This window comes from Erpetoichthys calabaricus, chromosome 8, assembly GCF_900747795.2.
Source record: "Erpetoichthys calabaricus chromosome 8, fErpCal1.3, whole genome shotgun sequence".
NCBI lineage: Eukaryota > Metazoa > Chordata > Cladistia > Polypteriformes > Polypteridae > Erpetoichthys > Erpetoichthys calabaricus.
The window spans coordinates 49,728,073-49,747,132 of record NC_041401.2 but is presented as its reverse complement, the minus strand read 5'-3'; positions in this window follow the sequence as shown (position 1 = coordinate 49,747,132).

Genomic DNA, 19,060 nt, shown 5'->3' with positions numbered 1-19,060 from the left:
CGCTATGCCATGTGTAGTGATGAAAGAAGAAGTGAGACATGCTCCTTGTACTTTTGTGCCACTCATTCTTATGTTTTTGTTACTATTGCCTTCTCACACTCACTGCCGCACATAGTGGCATGAGGAAGAGTGAGGCCCTCCTTCCTTACTAACACTCCACCTTATCCACTGAAGGTATTTTCTTATCTGCGGTGGGTTGGCACCCTGCCCGGGATTGGTTCCTGCCTTGTGCCCTGTGTTGGCTGGGATTGGCTCCAGCAGACCCCCGTGACCCTGTGTTCGGATTCAGCGGGTTGGAAAATGGATGGATGGTATTTTCTTATATACAGATTGCATCTGGTTATTTCTGATTTTTTCTGAAACAAAACTGTGTTCTAACTTTGGCTATATTCACCCTATCAGGAATATGTGTGTAGAAGGAATCCTCAAGGCTGGATCAAGCAGGGTAACCCTTGTTAACGCAACCTCTCTTCCCATCTGCAGTTCAGGGAAACGTCGACCAATGACGAGTGATGTCACTTCCAGGCCCATGTCATTAAGACCCACCCCTTCCAGGAATCAGTGCAATAAAACCACCAGGGACTGGAAGGTGGCAGTCAGTTTGATGACTACCAGCAACTCAGTCAGACTGCTCAGAAGTACTAGTTTATTTATATCATTTTAGCACTTTTGTGTGCTGTTTATTTTGGCCACTTTTTTCCTATGACTTTCTGGATTAAACAGGGGCCCAATATTCAACAACACTATTTGTCTTCAAGTTTGCTATTCCTACAACCTATTCAGGATGATTCACTCATGCCTGGTGCTCAAAGTCTGAGTTGCCTCCAAAAGATGACTGCTATATATACTGTAGGTAACTTGTATGCCTGAATTGAAAAAAGTTGCTAAGGTTAAGGGAGCCTAATCTGTGTATTGCCACTGCAACCCTCAACAGGGAAGCTGAATGTAAATGAACAATTGTAGATTTGGTGTATTAATGGAGGGAAGGATAAACCACAATTTATTAAAAATCTTTTTTTTTAGGTTAAAATAAAACCAGCTTAATTTTGAAAATTATTTATTGTGGAATACAGAAAAGTATTAGCATGCCACTCACAAATTATAGCAAAATGAGACTCCTCTCCATACTCATTTCAGCATGTCTGGAACATCCATCACAGAGTCACAGTTGCTATTGAAATTCTTCTTTATATGCTCAACTATAGATCATATATTTTGACAGAGTATCATGTTCCTTATGTGTCATCAAGCAAGAAACCTAATGGGTTAAGATGACTTCCTTCAGCCCACTAGAATTCAATTTGAAGTTTTCACTTAGCTTTTCAGAATAGAGAACACATATCTAAAAGAGGAATAACCTGACCATAGGAGCATAAAATTAAGGGGATAAAAAAAAAATCATGGACCTCTTGTCAGTAGTTTCTCACCAAATTCTTTGATCCCTTTCCAGATGCCTTGTGAAATGATCACCCCCACCCCCAAATACTTCCCTTTAAAGGGTTTGTTATCCACAATCAGAAAGAAACACAGGCTCCATGTTGAATACAGGAAACTCAAAGCTGAGTGAAGATTATCAGATAAAAAAGTGTAAACATATTTTACAGTGAGACACAACTGCCATTGTCATACTCAAACAGAAACAAATGGACAGTAACAGAAACATCAATTAGTTCATCCATATAATGAATCCATTTGCTCATTTTCTAATCTGCTTATTTCAGTAAGGAGTAAATAACAATATTTATATGTCTGATAAACAATAAATTGACAGAAACATGCCTGGCCTTTTTACTAAAGAAAATGTTACTGCCATAGTACATTAGAAATGCATCATATTTGATAGAATCAACACAAAGTCACAAGCAGACCAAGAAGACAATAAAGACAAATTAATAAAAACCATGTTTGTTTGTTGAATTGCTGCCAGCCATGGAAACCTTTATGGAACCATTGTTCAACATGTGCATTTTTTTTAATTTAATATTTTTACTGTCATATTTCCTTTATTTCTAGGTTGCTAAGCCAGCTTCTTCTGTTATTACATTACATTGTCATGGAAGACCAGGCCTATTCCAGTATAGTTTGACTCAGACCTGGATGGGATTCCTGTCTAACTATGGGAACACTCGTATGTCCACCTGTGTACCCCATGTCACAGCACCATTGTAAAATGGCTGAGGTGCAGTTTATTAAATTAGACAGGTGCTACTAGCTTTATGAGTGAAGGTGGATGTGTAGAACATGCTGACATGGAGCAGTTTGGGGTGGGGGGGGGCTTGATTAATTATGCACATGGAATTGAGGGATCAACATAGCTACCCCTCTTCATCATCCTACTGATGATTATCACAGTGCCTACATTAATGCATACAAAGTCTGGGTAAAGTGAAAAGAGGGTAAGAAAAAATAAAACCAAATCAGAGAAAGGATGGAGAATTTGGCAAAGGGAGAGGAGGAGCATGGAGTTTGCACTCAGATAGTTTATAGTAGAAATCTCCTGAGTACATGGAGTGCTATTCCAGAGAAAGGGGTCAAACTTGCTGCACTGAAATAAGTAGCAGAGGAGATCAAGAACTCTTGTAAACTCCCAGGGGATACCGGCGGAGGCAGCAGATAGAAACATAGACAGGCTCTAGTCGACTCTCAGTTGGCACTGAAGGAGATGGCTGTGGCAGAACCGAAGAGACTGAGTTCATTGGCATAAGTTTAGTCTGCTGAGCCACTGAAGGACTAGAGAAGAGCTGAGGTTCACTGTTGAGAGTAACAATGTTCTGTATTCCCAATGATGATGGAAGAATAGGTCAGACAAATAGAATATTGCTAACATTTTCACATTAGTTAACTGCCAAGGTAGAATCAGGCTTTCAGACTGAACACTGGGATAATCGCTTTGAGAAGTCCAGAAATGAAGGAATGTTTTTTCCTCACTGCACTTTTTTGTAGATATATTTATTGGTTTAAGAATTTTATGACAGCACAGTGACACTTTGTTTCAGTTAACATGCACATTTACAGCTGAAACTTGTTGTCTCCTCTCTTGCCCTAGTCCAAGCATGTCAAACACGCGGCCCGCAACAGAAATCTGTGCGGGCCGCATGACAGATCCTAGTTAGCACTAAACTTGCACAAAATGATTACTATCGTTTGTGATTGAATCATTCTGCATCTTCGGCGTTACTTACTGACTTTTCTTACTTCTGCCTTCTGACAAAAGCGCGTTTCCCATGGCATTACGGTACTGGAAACGTCATCCGCTAGTATAGCCACGAGCCTTGTCCACAGTTAATGAGCCGCGACGTCACAACTGAAGTGCTAGGCTGCGGCAGCCTGGCAGCAGGGGCGGCCTTAGGCATGTTCAAACTGTGCACCTGCACAGGGCCGCCACGCCAATATATATTGAATATAAAACAGAAAGAGAAAATAACGACACAGCTGACGGCAATGTGGCCGAAAAACATTGTGTTTCTTGTTAATTAGTACACTGTATTTACTAATGTCGCTCGAGTCAGAGCAGTAAGCTATATGTAGTATTATAACGTTCTGCCGTGATGAGAATATCATGGGCCGCCACTTAGTTTTCAAGGTATGGACACGCGCATATAGATGCGTGACATGAGCACGAGTCGGCTATACAGTGTCCGCAACGGACATGGCCATCCGCCGTGCATAAGATACCATATTGGCATTGGCGGGCGAAGGGGCCATCGATTCTTTCTCTGCCCAGGGCCACCACGAGCCTATAGCCGCCCCTGGCAGGCTACACTATTGGCTGGGCTGCTGAGACTGGCCACTGGGCAGAACTGACCATCACAAGTAGTAATAGCTCGCATATTTTCATGTTTTTTTGCTCTAGTTTTATGTAATTTTGTGCTAGTATTGTAACGAACAGTTAGTGCAGACTACAGCTGAAGATCTGAAGTGGATGCGAGAAGTTGGTGAGTTGTTTATTAACAAATGTTTATGATTTTGAGTTTGTACAATTAGTGTAGGTCAGGGGGCTTTTTGCATATCGGCTTATTTTACAATATAAACTTTGAAGTAAACTTAGTAAAGTAAAATTTGATTTTTGGAGGATTTGTTTTCCAACTTGAATTATTGAGCAATGAATTCAGTGAGCGTTTTCGTGATTTCAGTTCACACAAACAGGGCATTGTGCTGTTCTCTTACAACGTTGAGAATGCGCCTGAGAATATCCAAATGGAATTGACTGAACTGCAGTCAGATTCTATTCTGAAGGCAAAATACAATGAAGTTGGTGTTGCCAGGCTTGTATGCTTACCTGCCACCCTTGTATGTGCAGATCCGTAAGTTGGCATCGAGAGTACTGTCTATGTTCTGAAGCACTTACCTTTATGAGCAATTGTTTTCGTTAATGAAAGCTACCAAAACCCCACATTGCTCAAGACTTACCGTCGAGCACCTTTCATCCCTCATAAAAGTTGCAGCTGCACAAGATTTCAAGCCTGATATTGACTAACTGGTTACTAACAAGAGATGCCAAGTGTCGGGACAAAAGAAATAGATCTCACACTGTAAAACTCCTACAGTATATAAGCAATGAATATAATGAATATAATATAATAATATAAGGACCTAGCTAAGAGGCTGACTCTAATTGTACGCAGTTATAAGGAGATTGTATGGTAATAAATTGCTTTTCTTTAAACTTTAAGTGTTACATTTTTTAAAGTTTTCAGTATGTTACAGTGCGGCCCGCTGACGCACATATGGCAGTCGAAGCGGCCCACCAATGGTAGTGAGTTTGACATGCCTGCCCTAGTCCACCTTGGTTCACAAACTACTAGATTGTCCAAATGAGGTTGATATCCTTTGTCTGTGGGCACAGGGCACCACACTGTTCTTTTTTTTGTCTATTATATTGCTGTCTGGTTTCACGATGTTCATATTTGGGTGTACTTGTTCTTTCCTCTCGTGAGCCTTAAATGGAATAAGCAAGGTTGCCTGTTCAGTACTCACCTATACCTTAGGAAAGCTGTTTAAGCTGCCAGTGATCCAATTGTAAACAGTGGCACTAAAACACAACACATGTAACCTCCTATATGCTGTACAAATTATTTTTGGGCAGCTCATTTGATAGGTCAGCCAACTGGGTTCAAAATATATGCCTACTATGACAAGTCAGCAAAAAAACACTGGTAGAGTTCTCCATTTATTTTTACTTTATCATGGGTTTTAAATCAACATCCCAATAGACTATTGGTTTGCGTCTGAGTGGGCAATGCAATGGATTGTTTCCTATTATCATAAACTAAAATGAAGACTAAAACTATTAGTGAAAAAACATTTTTGTAAACTGCCATAAAATAATTAACAAAATTGAGATGAAAATCTAAAATGATACAAAATGATTGATGTAGCTGAAATGACTAAATGAAAACAATAATAAATTATAAAAATGTTTTCAGTTTGCATGATCAAATCTGTAAGAAAATTATAGAATCCATTATTGCATTTTTCATAAAATTCCAGGCCTGTCCAGTAGGCAGTGAAATTTGGTTTATAAACTTTCTCTGACTACAACAGCATTAGCGATCAACATGGCCAAATGAAAATGACAAAGTGCTGTATGGGAGTTTTTCACATGTAACATTAGTAAGTGTGTAGTGTTACAGCAGGGTACATTGTGTGATATACTTATTAAAAGTAAAAACCCAGCAAACCTTAAAGTTAACATTAACAGCCATCACAAATTAATCTACAATGTACTGCATTACTGGACATAGGGAAAGACAGGCTGAAAGGCATGAACAATCAGAGCACACATGGAAGTTCAAGGCCACATATACAGTATAAACGTTATATTGCAGTGGGCATCAGCTTGGGGAACAAACTCATTTGAATGCTAAAAAAGCGAAGAAGCCCTGTTTATTGAAATGGGCCTGTCCACAAGGCTATGTGACATGCTATTGTTCAGAAAATGTGCTTCTTCTCTTGACCCCAAATTTAACATGCCATGTGCTACACAAATAAATGCACCCATCACACATAAAATTGATACAGCAACACAGCATATCAAAGAAATGGTCAAACAGGTGCAGAAATTAACCCTTTCTCTAGACAGACGGCATAAAAGGATCTGACGGGTTTGTTTTTGGGCAACTCCGCATACTTTTGCAATTCACCAAAAACCAAACGTAACATGCTTTTTTTATGTTTACATATGTCATCTACACACTGGAGAAACTTTGATAAACTCTGTCCACTGTACTCTGGATGAATGGGGTGTACAAGACAACAAAGTTATGATAACAGTGACAGACAACAGAGCAAAGATAAACTGCTGAAAGTACAGACACAAGGAGACTCTTACAATTGCCAATTAAGATATATGGACACGTTACACTGATTTCTTATTTCTACCCTTCCGTTATGTCGTGAGTTACATGTGTACTTTTAATATCAAACAAAATAACCTCTGTGTATGGAAGAGCCAATCCTAATAAGTTCCTGTCAAAATTCACACAGGTGTTTGTTTAAATAAAATAAGAGCAGAATGTTAATTTTGCATAAACTATAATGGGGCTAGAAGATTTATCTTTTATTCACTATAAAGTGTCATGCTAATGAAATATATGGAACACTGTTAAAAATTCTGACGTATAACTTAGAAATGTATGTATGACTGAAATAATTTAGGAGACTTTATGAAAGAAGAGATAAAGAGATGTGTTTTGCATGAATTGTTAGCCTCACACATATTGGAATATCTATTACTCTTGCAAATGGTTTATATCCTGAGATTAAACATAAAAGACAGAAATGTGCCTGAACAAATATTTTTTTTAGTAAACTGAAAATGGGAACGTGGAGTCTAGGTGTTTTTGCTAATTTGATTTTTTTTTCTAAAACTAAATAGAAATTTACTGGTCACTTAACTCTCAGTATGCCAGATTGCACTGGCCACTCCTTATCTTCAAAGAACAGTTAACAAACTTATTGTTGCTGAGTTATTTGTTTTGAATGAAACAGTGGAATGCATGCCACCATAGCAGCACAACAAGATGAGGCCATACAGATTACAGCAGTCTCAGCAAACACCATAGTCCTTCAGAAACACTTAGTTATTACCTACTAAAATACTCAAATTAGCCTAAATTCAGAAAACCAGCCCTGGCCATCTGAAAATCCTCCACTTGAAATGCAGAAATATCTGGAGGGAGTCAGACGGGTTGTTTTGACTGGCACACCTGTTCGATTCTACAGAGTGGCTGTTTAAACTTACCCATGTGGCCTTTGATCCTGTGTGCACTCCTGCCTCAGCCTCACACGTATTTGTTAAAAACTTTCTCAGCTTGTGGACAGTTGTCATCTCGATTGCGAAACAGAATAACCACTTCTCTGAAGCCCAAAAATTTACAGAAAGATGTATAACTGAATCACACTAACAATCAGGCCCTGTTTTGTATAAATTTTGTGGTGGAACTTTAATAAAGGAAATTATCCAATGGAGAAAGACGTTCTTTGCTTTATTCCTTTTAAATTTGGATTGCTAATTTGCATGCAAGTAAGCAGTTAATTCAGAAAAATGATCACAAAATGTAAGCATCTTCTCAAATACAGTATGTGGTTTTATTTTAGTTTGGTTTTAACAGGTGTGTGTCACAAGGTGCGTCAAAGGGATTATCCTTACAGGTACAGTATGTAGTTCCACCCCGGATCGATAAGAGGCACTGCTGCTATCTTTCCTCCACGGGACTGACAAAGGGCCCATTGATGGCAACTGACTCCACCCCTTCCGGTTTCTGGGCCATAAAAGAATGACCACCCAGAAGGAGGTGTCACTACACAACTGAGCAATCAGAATGACGGAACTCCTGTGTAGCCTGAAGAAATCTTCAGAATTAGTTTTACAACCTTAATGGGTGGCTGTTGATTTGTTCTGTTTCTCACACCATTGATTGTTTGGTTGTGTGCTTCTTTCATGTAATCAAAGAGATGGCAGGGTTGTCGCCCCAACATTAATTTTGTCGAGACAGTCATTCCTCTGGATGACCACACAGGACATACCTAAAGATGCCTACTGGCATTAAACAAATATTGCCAAAACTATTAAGTTTATAGTTCTCTAATTGTAACAAAAAATGAACCTCCATAACATTGCTATAACCATACCATAAATACTAAAATTAAAAAATGAAAAATGCATGTGTATTAAAATAAAAATTTCACTGTGAAACCAAAACTAAACTAGAACTAAAATGCAGCATGAAGGATAACTAAAACTAAATTAAAAGTAGAACTAAGATCTGAAGTAATATAAAAAATAGAAACAAGCATAAAAAGACAGACCTATAATAACCTTGGCTGCTGGAATATGATATTTCCATTTGGGGCGCTGAATTAGATTAACAGGGCTTGAGGATTGTAAATTGAAAAAAGGCACAAAATAAAGGGTCTGGGGCCACCCAAAGGCAAACTACATATATTGAGGTATGCAAAAGGCGTAAAAGAAAACGCATGGTACTACGCAAAGATTTTCAGGTCAGTCTGTCTTAAGATGCCGTCGTTTCCCTTCATGAGGAATTCTGGAAGTGCCGGGTCCAAGTGTCATCGGAATTGACGTCAGACTGGGAGAGGCGCCAATCTTCCTTTCTGCAGAGGGAGAAGGAGAAGAGAGAGCGTTATTAGACAGTGTCCCCTTGTTTCACAATTACCTAAATCCTTAGGTTGTTCCCCAAGCAGACGCATGTGACAAGATGTTATATTTATTTTTATGTATTTTTTGTGTGATGTTGTATCTTCAGCACTGTGTCTTTTCTTATTTTAATATTTTGTTTTCAATTATATAACATTTGTAAATGTTTGGAATGCTCAGGGTTTGTAAATGAACATTTTTAATTTTATAGGAACAATAATGTCTTTGGGGTGCAGAACAGAGATTAGTTTTGCAAGCCAAAATACCCAAAAATAGAGTTTCTAGGTAATTATAAGGAATTGGTCAAATAATAAATGTGTAACTGTGTACATAGTTATTCTCTTATCCTATATAATCCAAGATCTGAGGGATGACAATGAAGTGATGGATTTTAGGCAGGATCTCTGGACCGAACACACCAAAGCAAATCTTACATGCTAAATTTCTTACCTTTTACACAAATGTGCTATTTCTTAATTTCATCTTTTACTTATGTTTTGGTTTGTTTTCAGCAGTTAATTCTTTATACTTGTAGAGGAGTTTTTTGGTTATTTTTGTAGACACAAACATCAAAGTGTAGTCTCAATTGTAGAAATGCTTCTCACCAGCTCCCAAGTAATGAGAAAATAAAATTAGATTTGACAGACAGACAGACAGACAGACAGACAGACAGACAGACAGACAGACAGACAGACAGACAGACAGACAGACAGACAGATAGATAGATAGATAGATAGATAGATAGATAGATAGATAGATAGATAGATAGATAGATAGATAGATAGATAGATAGATAGATAGATAGATATGCACACACACTATAGTCTGAACACACGCCACTGACTCAAAAGGAAAAAAAAAAAGAAAGATAGTCACCATACACCACTGTTCACAGAAGGTGGCTTCTGTGTCAAGTCCATGGAATGGCACTACTGGTGCCACGGTGCTACTTTCTTTCTTTAAAAGCACCAGTGATTCAGTTTGCACAAATTAGTAATTATAAACATGGCTCACATATTACCTGGGTGAGGCATTTGATTGGGGACTTGGGAAACAATTGTTTAATAATCTAAACATTGTAAATACCCAAGAAAGACCTAGTAGATAGATAGATAGATAGATAGATAGATAGATAGATAGATAGATAGATAGATAGATAGATAGATAGATAGATAGATAGATAGATAGATAGATAGATAGAACTTTATTTGTCCCCTGTTTAGATTTAAAGTAAGAGGACACAATTCATAACTCTATGACATATTTTTTTTACAGCTTTTGCTCTTCAATTTTCTAACCTTAACAGATTTTAAGACATGAATGTGTAATTTGCAGATATTCTTAGATCTTCGATGCAAGAACCTAATCAAAAATATAATATTGGAGAAAAAGGTGCTACGATATTGTGGTTCAGAATGACCTCAATCAGCAGAGCATATAATTAGTCCAATGTAATGGCAATCAACTCTAACACAGTGAAACAGTCCACTAGACACAGCTGATAAGAGAAATTGCAGAATGAGGAGTGACAGATATGTGCTGTCCTTCCTTGATGCAGAAGCTTATCCAGTTAAAAATAAAATCAATACTGTTATCCAATAAAACATCTCAAGCAGTGTATAACGAATCACTTGACCAAGGCCAATAAAAGACATTAACCAAATGTGGGATATTATCCAGTTAAAAGAAAAATGTATAAAAGAATGAACCCAACCTCCAGTTTATAACAAAGTCAATAACTGGAAAAATGCTCAATTTCTTTAATGTTTTAAAGTATAAATGTGCCCGTGTCATTTGATATTCTTACATGTTAATGTGTAGCAGCAGCAGCTATGTTATAACAACATTTGATAGTGTGTAGCTGGTGTATGTCACAATATGAAATCATCCATTTTCTAAACACAGTGGTTTGAAGAACAAAGACCTGATAGGAATGCATTCCATTACGTTACATAAGATAACATAAAATTAGTGCATAAGGCATGTCCTACTTGCTGTAGTGTGTTTAGAAGCCATACCAGAAGATCACAGATGGATCACTTTATCAAAAATAAACCTTTCTTTTTTATTATAATGTGAAAGTCTGCAGGAATTTCATCAAGACATAGTATTATTTTATTACATGCTGGTCTAAGCTTCCCCATCTCTTTTCTTCATCTTAAATCAGCTTCCAATTTTAAAAACAGAGGAACATAATCTTTTCATTCTGTATCAGTGATGCTCCATTAACCATGCAGAAACCCCCCAAATGTAGATACAGCCTGTTACATGAAGGAAAAGCTACAAATAAAGTTAAGATGAATACAGATTATTGGCAAGTAGCTGCAGGATGATGGATTGTTATGCAGTTTTGATTATTTTTGATGTTCTCTTAGGGTAATTTGAAATCTATACCAAGCATACAAAGTGTTCTTCAGTTTCAAAGCTATTTCTGTGGTATACTGGTTACCTACTTAACTGTAAACCAGCTAACAGAATATTTCATAAATGGTGTGCTAGAAGGTAAACACCACAATGCAAATGTAATTAAAATGTCATATTTTTTTGTTCACTATCTTAATGTTAGGGTAAAAACAATACTGCCAACGAGTCCATCTTGTCACTAACATAGTTTTTCACAATAAAAAAGTTGTACAGTTACTTTGTGTTAAAATCCTTTTAATTTAATTCAGCAAACTTTCACTTGAGTGTCACTTGCTTTTGCATAGTGTTCCAGAACCAAGAAGATGCATTTCAAGTAAGGATTTCATACGGCAGACTTGAGCTGCCTAGTGGACTTGCCTGGCTCAAGAAAGGGTTCGTGTGGCTCTCTGTATCTGACCTGATTGGGAGGCACCAAGGAGTATTAGGCCTTCTTGTAAATGTCTACAGGGCCATAGGAGCATTTTCTGGATGACTGTGTTCTAGAATTTGGAGTTGTCAGGGACCACATCATACAACAATATCCCAATACTTGTGTCATGTTCCTAAAACATTGTCATTTGTTTTGAAATATGTTGAGAACTATAATTCTATTCTGCAGTACATTGTAATTCATTCCATTTTACTTTAAATCACTGTGATTGAAAGTTGTACATTACTGGGCCAAATTCTTCCATTAGAAGCTACACCAGTCTGAACACCTTTTCAAGCTTCGCAGCAAACATTTTAATAGATCTATTTGCGTATATATGTTGTATCTAAGCAGAAGTAAATAAATACATTAAACACATAACTAGAGATGCAGTTCATATCTTACATAAACAATCAATATGTTAAAACTAATACATTATAGATTACCCAGGAAGAGTACTGTATATACTTGTGTATAAGTTGGGTCTTGAAACCCGAAAAATCGATCATAAAATCAAACCCCAAATTATTTGCCCGTTCAAAAATATGACAATTAATTTTTGTTACATATTCTTGCTTCCTCCAATCTTGCTCCAGTTTCTCAGACACAGTGAATTTTGTTGCAGCAGCGCCGTTACCAATTTCTTTCACCACTTCAACAACTTTTAATTTTAAACCCGCTTCATATTTTCTTCTGATCGAACGCTCCAGCATAAATAATAATAATAATAATAGCGTAAATAAATTACGATAAAGGTGTATGAGGGTGTGAGATACAAAAAACACAAAACAGTGCAAATGTTGCTTCGGAATAGTTTGGGTATTACTGTGTGGTCACGTAGGCACAATACATAGAAAAAAAAGGCAGTGTGCTCCGTGTTTACTCTCTCAGGTGGGTGTTAGCATATCATAATCTCTTGGACCAATAGTGTGAGTTTTCCACATTCAACTTATACAACTGACATTATAAAATACCTGAAATTATATGGTAAAATCAAGCCCCGACTTATACGCGGAAGAACTTAAATGTGAGTATATATGGTAATTACAACCACCAACTATTCAGTTCTTTAATCCATCCATCCATCCATTATCCAACCCGCTATATCCTAACTACAGGGTCACGGGGGTCTGCTGGAGCCAATCCCAGCCAACACAGGGCACAAGGCAGGAAACAAACCCTGGGCAGGGTGCCAGCCCACCACAGGGCACACACACACACACCAAGCACACACTAGGGACAATTTAGAATTGCCAATGCACCTAACCTGCATGTTTTTGGACTGTGGGAGGAAACCGGAGTACCTGGAGGAAACCCACGCAGACACGGGGAGAACATGCAAACTCCACACAGGGAGGACCCGGGAAGCAAACCCGGGTCTCCTAAATGCGAGGCAGCAGCGCTACCCACTGTGCCACCGTGCCGCCCTGCAGTTCTTTAATCTTAAAATGCTATTCATTACTACAGCCCTGATTTCCAAATACAGGCCCCATGTGATAGACAGGATAGCATTTGAATACAAAACAGGAAATTACTTATATCTTAAATTCAATTCTGTACTCTCAAAGCATTTTGAAATTTGCATCTTAGTACAAACTAAAGTACAGTATATTACCCTTGAATGTTAACAGTGAATAATATTAATAACCCGCTCATTCACAAACAGAAACATAGTTATTATGGTGCACTGAAATATACGGGAGCTAAATGTTATTAGAAGTTAAAATGTTGATTATAAACTTAAAGTATACTAAACATTTTAATTATTAAAGGTGGCAGAAAATGTACTTTGCCAGCAATGCACAACACACAGTTTGCGGGTTTAGAATCAAACACTGAACAGGAAGCACAAACAAGTATGGCGTCTGTGAGCATGCTTGCCCAGTCAGATCTTCCTTTTTAGGGAAAATGTGAATCTGTTACAATTAATCTGAGAAGTCCTGACTCAATCCATTCCATTCCATATTGTTTACTTCTTTTTATTAGTAGTGGAAATTAATTTCAAGCATCTCAGTATTCTCCAGACTAAGACTGGAATTATTCAATTGACGTCCGTAATAAACACCTTGGTTCATAATCTGTCCTGCTAGGGAGACATTATGCTAGTAGCAAGGCTGTCAATTAATAATTTACATATTTTGCATTTGAAATATTTTTACACATACATTATACAAATATGAAATTTAAATGGCTGGATCTACATGAGGTAATTTGTGGACATTGGGCTGCTGTCTTTTCTGGATCGTTGTTGCAGCTCTTATGAAGATATGGTAAACCATAGCTAGTCATTGATGAGAGAAAACAAAAGTATTCACCAAGGCTTGCATATGAAAAGAGATTTCAGCTGTTGCTTTGTCTGTTACTCTTTGATTATATCAGTTTCTGGATTCTAAATTCACTTGAATTCATCCTTTAACCACTCCAGTCACGTGGAGTGAAGAGACCAGTTTGTAGTATTTTAGGGTGCTTGATTTAACCATGATAGTGATTACAAACTGTGTGTTTAATTTATTTATTGAAAAAGTGGAAAATTAAAATTAATTCAGGTGGTCAACGTAAAGTAGAACAGTGCACTTGGTATAGGAAATTCTCCAGCAGGGTTAATGTTTGCAGTAAGCTATCAGATGGAATGAAACAACAAGTGTTTTGTGTTACACTATCTATTGGAATGCATTTTGATGTGCATATACTAAAAATACAGTATTTTGCTTTTTCATACCATAAATTTGAATCTTTAACAGAATTAACACTGATGCACAAGCAAATTGCGTAATCAGAAAATTGTCGCAAATCTCTAGTAGCTTTTGGGAAGAACAAACTGTCGAATGAAAATTGAAACACTGGAAAAACAATCCTCAAACCCTATAGCTCAGTGAGATGATAAGCTAAGCAGGCTTTATCATCAAAACCCAAAGCAAATTATTAATTGGAACATGATGATGTAGTAAAATTACAATGCAACAGGTTGTAGCAGTAACTGAAGAATTCACAGCAATCTGGTAAGGTTTATTCTTAAGCCTCGTCATGTCTTGCCTCCCAGAACTCATTTACCATACACAAATTGTAACCATACAATGTAATATATCAAGGCAGCAGATACAACAACACGGGGAATAGACTGTGCACCTTCCAAGACATAATGGTAAACTCGACAATTAATAAGAATAAAACCATTTCAAAAGACAAGAGAAACAGAAAAGTTAGATAGCAGCATCAGCAGACGTTGCACATAAAATATAATGAAACGCGTGTGAGTGATTTTCCAGTTGGGAGCAGTCAAGACATTCAATGACAATGACAAGGATGCATTTGGTGGCTCTTCTCTGGAGAGCTTCTCACAGCTGGGACTGCTGATATGCCTTTCTTGAAGCATACTGACCACAACTGCACATAATACTCCAGATGTAGTCATGCTAGTGCATTATATTGTCTAATCATAACATCCTTTGTTTTATATTTAGCAGTTTATACAATATAACCTACCATTTGTTTGCCTTTTTAAAAGCCCAGACTGCTATATACACTGCAAAAAATGAAATCTTAACAAGCCAGACAATCTTGAAAAGAGATAATAGATCTTGTTTTTCTTATTTTAAGAATAACTGACTTGAGTAGATTTGTATGTGTAAGATATATAATCTCATTTTTAGAAAATTTAACAAGTTAAACTTTCTCACTATATTGGCAGATAATTTTGCTTGATTCTAGTACCTTTTTCTTGTTTTTCTTGTTAAAACAAGAAAAAGGTATTAGAATCAAGCAAAATTATCTGCCAATATAGTGAGAAAGTTTAACTTGTTAAATTTTCTAAAAATGAGATTATATATCTTACACATACAAATCTACTCAAGTCAGTTATCTATTATCTATTATCTCTTTTCAAGATTGTCTGGCTTGTTAAGATTTCATTTTTTGCAGTGTATTCCTTTATTTTATGAAAATAAAGAAACATGAATCCAAATGATGTCTTTGCACAGAACCTAAATTACTTACTGTTATGATGCTGGAAACATGCCATTTAAACTTAAAAGTCTGAGACATTCTGGAAGCTTACAGTGTTTTCAGACAATACACAAACCACAAAAATGAACATGTACCTAGAATAATGGGAAGTAAACTGGTAAGTGGGATATGATAAAACCTATGGGATCAATGCTTTCATCTCTCCCTCCAGTAGGCCATGCAGTAAGGTATATTTAAATTTCACTCACAGTCCCCTAGAACATCTGATTTGTCAGCTACCACAGTATGTTCTGTCACATTTTCATGGAAGCAATGTCCTTTGCTTGCTGCTGTTTCCTCTCTTCAAAAGCAGCCACATTGAACTATAGGAAATTTCTGACTTGAATGCGTTATGCACAGCTCATATCTCCATGGTAAATGCTTGGAAGCCAGGAAGGAGATGACTGTTTGATAATCAGTGGATAACGTGATTGTGAGGATTTGTCATGTATCGTCAATTCTTATGGAGAACTGCTCAACGAAATAATAGCTCTTTACAGAGTGAGATTCAGTATAAGAAATCTCTCCATGAACTTTCCACACGAACAAGAGGTGCAGTTCATTTTAGAGTTGTTTGTGCCAATTGCACATAAATTTGAAATTTGGGGTAGAGCTAAAATACTAAGACACCATCACTCCCACGGATCATGTGAATTGTCTCACAAAAATGCCTTCATTGTTGCTTTTTGAACATCCTTGTTACACTTATTAAACTTTTTCTTATTGTTTTTCTAAAAATATTTGCACAAATATGCAATAAATCCAAGTCATTTGTTTCTACGTTTAGATTAGGACTAAATGTTTGATCTTTGCATACCTGATTTCAATAAAGAATTATGCTGTTGGAAGCAATCCTGCTGATAAGGTACAATTCATTCTTAGGAGTTAAAAAGACTAATCATTTAAGTTATCTACAATGAATTCAGAATGTAAAGTGTGCTTCTCCATATCTTTTGCTCAAAACTAATTGCCATGCTTTTCTGTATGAACATTTTTCCTGTAAAATGGACACTGATTATATTGTTTCTTGGTATCAGGGAGATAATCAACAGTTTGGGGTCCTTTGTTCAGTGGGGATTCCCTAACAAGAAACAAAGATACGTGGGCCTCAACATTGGTACACCAATTAGGACCCCACAAAGGCTTCAAATGGCCTTGAGTGTTAGGCAATGTCTGCTAATTGCACTTAAAAATTTCTCTTGCCATGTGTTCTGTATTTTTCATGGGAATAAAAGAAAAAGAAAAATTTTAAATAAATCGCAGTTTGGATCCACAAGGAAAACTTCATCAATGGCGACATATTTTTCAGCATTTTGTTTGAAGCTGTTATTCTTTGTTAGCCTAGTTATGGTACAAAAAAAATGATGGAAATATTTAAAATCCCCTGTGAAATAAAGGCAGCAGAACAAAATAGAAAGTTTAAGTAGAAATTTGTCTACCCTGTTAGCAGGATAGGGACCAAGCCGGAGAAGATTCCAGTTTATTACTGTACATTGAGTAGTAAAATGGTCATTGTGCCAGATTGGAGCTGCCGACAAATCTGACAGCACATTTTACCACGATGGACAGAAACCGAAGCCAAACTTAACTTATTGTCAGCACTATATTAAAGATATAAATGATGGGAAATGCCAAGCAGAAATTAAACCAACACCTACATCATCAGTAAACAGCACCAGTATGTCATCCTAAAACAGTGTGAGTCTTTTATATGATCTATAAAAGAAATCTAACAGTGTATCTTTGTATTACAGTACACAAGTTATGGATATTTAGGGAAGTGCAGTGACATTATGAACTAGTGCCCCTTCCTTGAGCCCAGTGCTACCAGGTTAGGGGTAGATTTAACATGACACTGAGTTGGGAAAAACAGTTTAGAAATGGATAGATTGCTGTGTTTATGCAATTATGAAAAGTAAATTAAAGGTAATTTACATTTATTTGCGCTCATTTACTTACTACATACTTTCTGTTTTCAGAGAATGTTTTATAAGACTGCATTTTATAGGCCTTTTACATTTGATGTCCACCACAGCATTGCTCTGCTCAAATTAAAAGTAGATTTGTTTTTTTTTAGTTAGGAGTGGCACAATATAGTCAATTCAGATTAAGTCCTTGTAGAGTTTAATAACAATAAAAAGTCTTTTTTGTTGATGCACTGGCATAGAACTATCTAGGTATATAAACCTTAATGCTAAAAACTGTTGATTGACATATTTTATTATATTTATAGAGTTCTTTTCTCACTGCTCAAAGCGCTATACAGGGAGGACCTAGGTCGCAAACCCATGTTTTCACACTCATAGTCTGTTTGCTTTGTTCTGAATTTGGGGATGATTCATTACTTTGTTCCAATTTCCAGTTAATTCATTTCTGTTTCACACTGAAAACTTTCAAGTGAACTAAACATACTAATAAAATGTCAATGTCAATTTATAAATATTTTATGTACGCGTCATGGACTTCTTTCATTGGGCACATTAGAAACATATGTTTCTTAGGAAACCAAACACAAAAGGTATGAGAAGGATGCAATTGAGATGGGCAAGTGTAGAAAAGAAGACAAGCTATGCTGAGGGCATCTACTGATGTGATTCAGTTTTATGACAGTAGAGGCTGAATTCCATTTAACTGTATGATGTTGAATATTTACTCTCCAATAGCCACCATGTGAACTTAGCCTCAATTTAGGTTATCTTAATTCACATGTCTACTGTTTTAACTCACATAATAATTTGTTAATAATGTTCATTTTGGAATGTTTCATTAACATTTACTACATATCTCAAAAGTAGCGTGCCTCTTTGACCACACTGTGCCTGAAAAACGACCACATTGAGAGGATGCCGCACATGCGTGTATCACTTTCATGTTGTAAGATTAGGGGCTTTGATCGTTGGGCTCACAGTGCAGTGCTGTTCATTTCTCTCCACATCTGTATGTGTTTTGATCGACCTGATCACAAGTGAATCTACCCATTTTCCTTTTTCTCTTTCAAATGCTGTACGATTGTGAGTGAGGCATGCATGAGGTGCTTGAATTAGGTTGTAGGTTTGCTGTAGTTGACTAGAAGTTATGCAGATCACTTTTCTTTGATTGTATCAAATTTGTACCTATGGGGGTATTTATGTTTACCTTTTTATTGTATTTAATGCTCCATGTTAACTGTTGACACATTATGCTGGAATGAAAATCCCTAACTACCTGCGGCAAATTTGTAGTGTGACACCACAGTAAGTACAGTTTCACCCACAATACACAGTATTTTCTGTGGCTAGATTGGTCCCATGTCGGATCACATTCATACCTCATGTCTACCGCTTCAGGATTGGCTTGGTAATGTACCAAGATCACTCTTGTCAAAGGATCTCAGTACAGTTGTTTTGGTCCGTACCCAATTACTACCTAAATGCCCCAGACCACAGAAATTGCACCAGAGTTTGAAAAAAATGCACTAAATGAACTAGGTGTGATTTTTTTTCCAAATAAAAGCTATATAACTATGCTATTTAGCAAAAAACTCTACCATTTAGGTAATCAAAATGTATTTCTTAAAATAAGCTAGATAT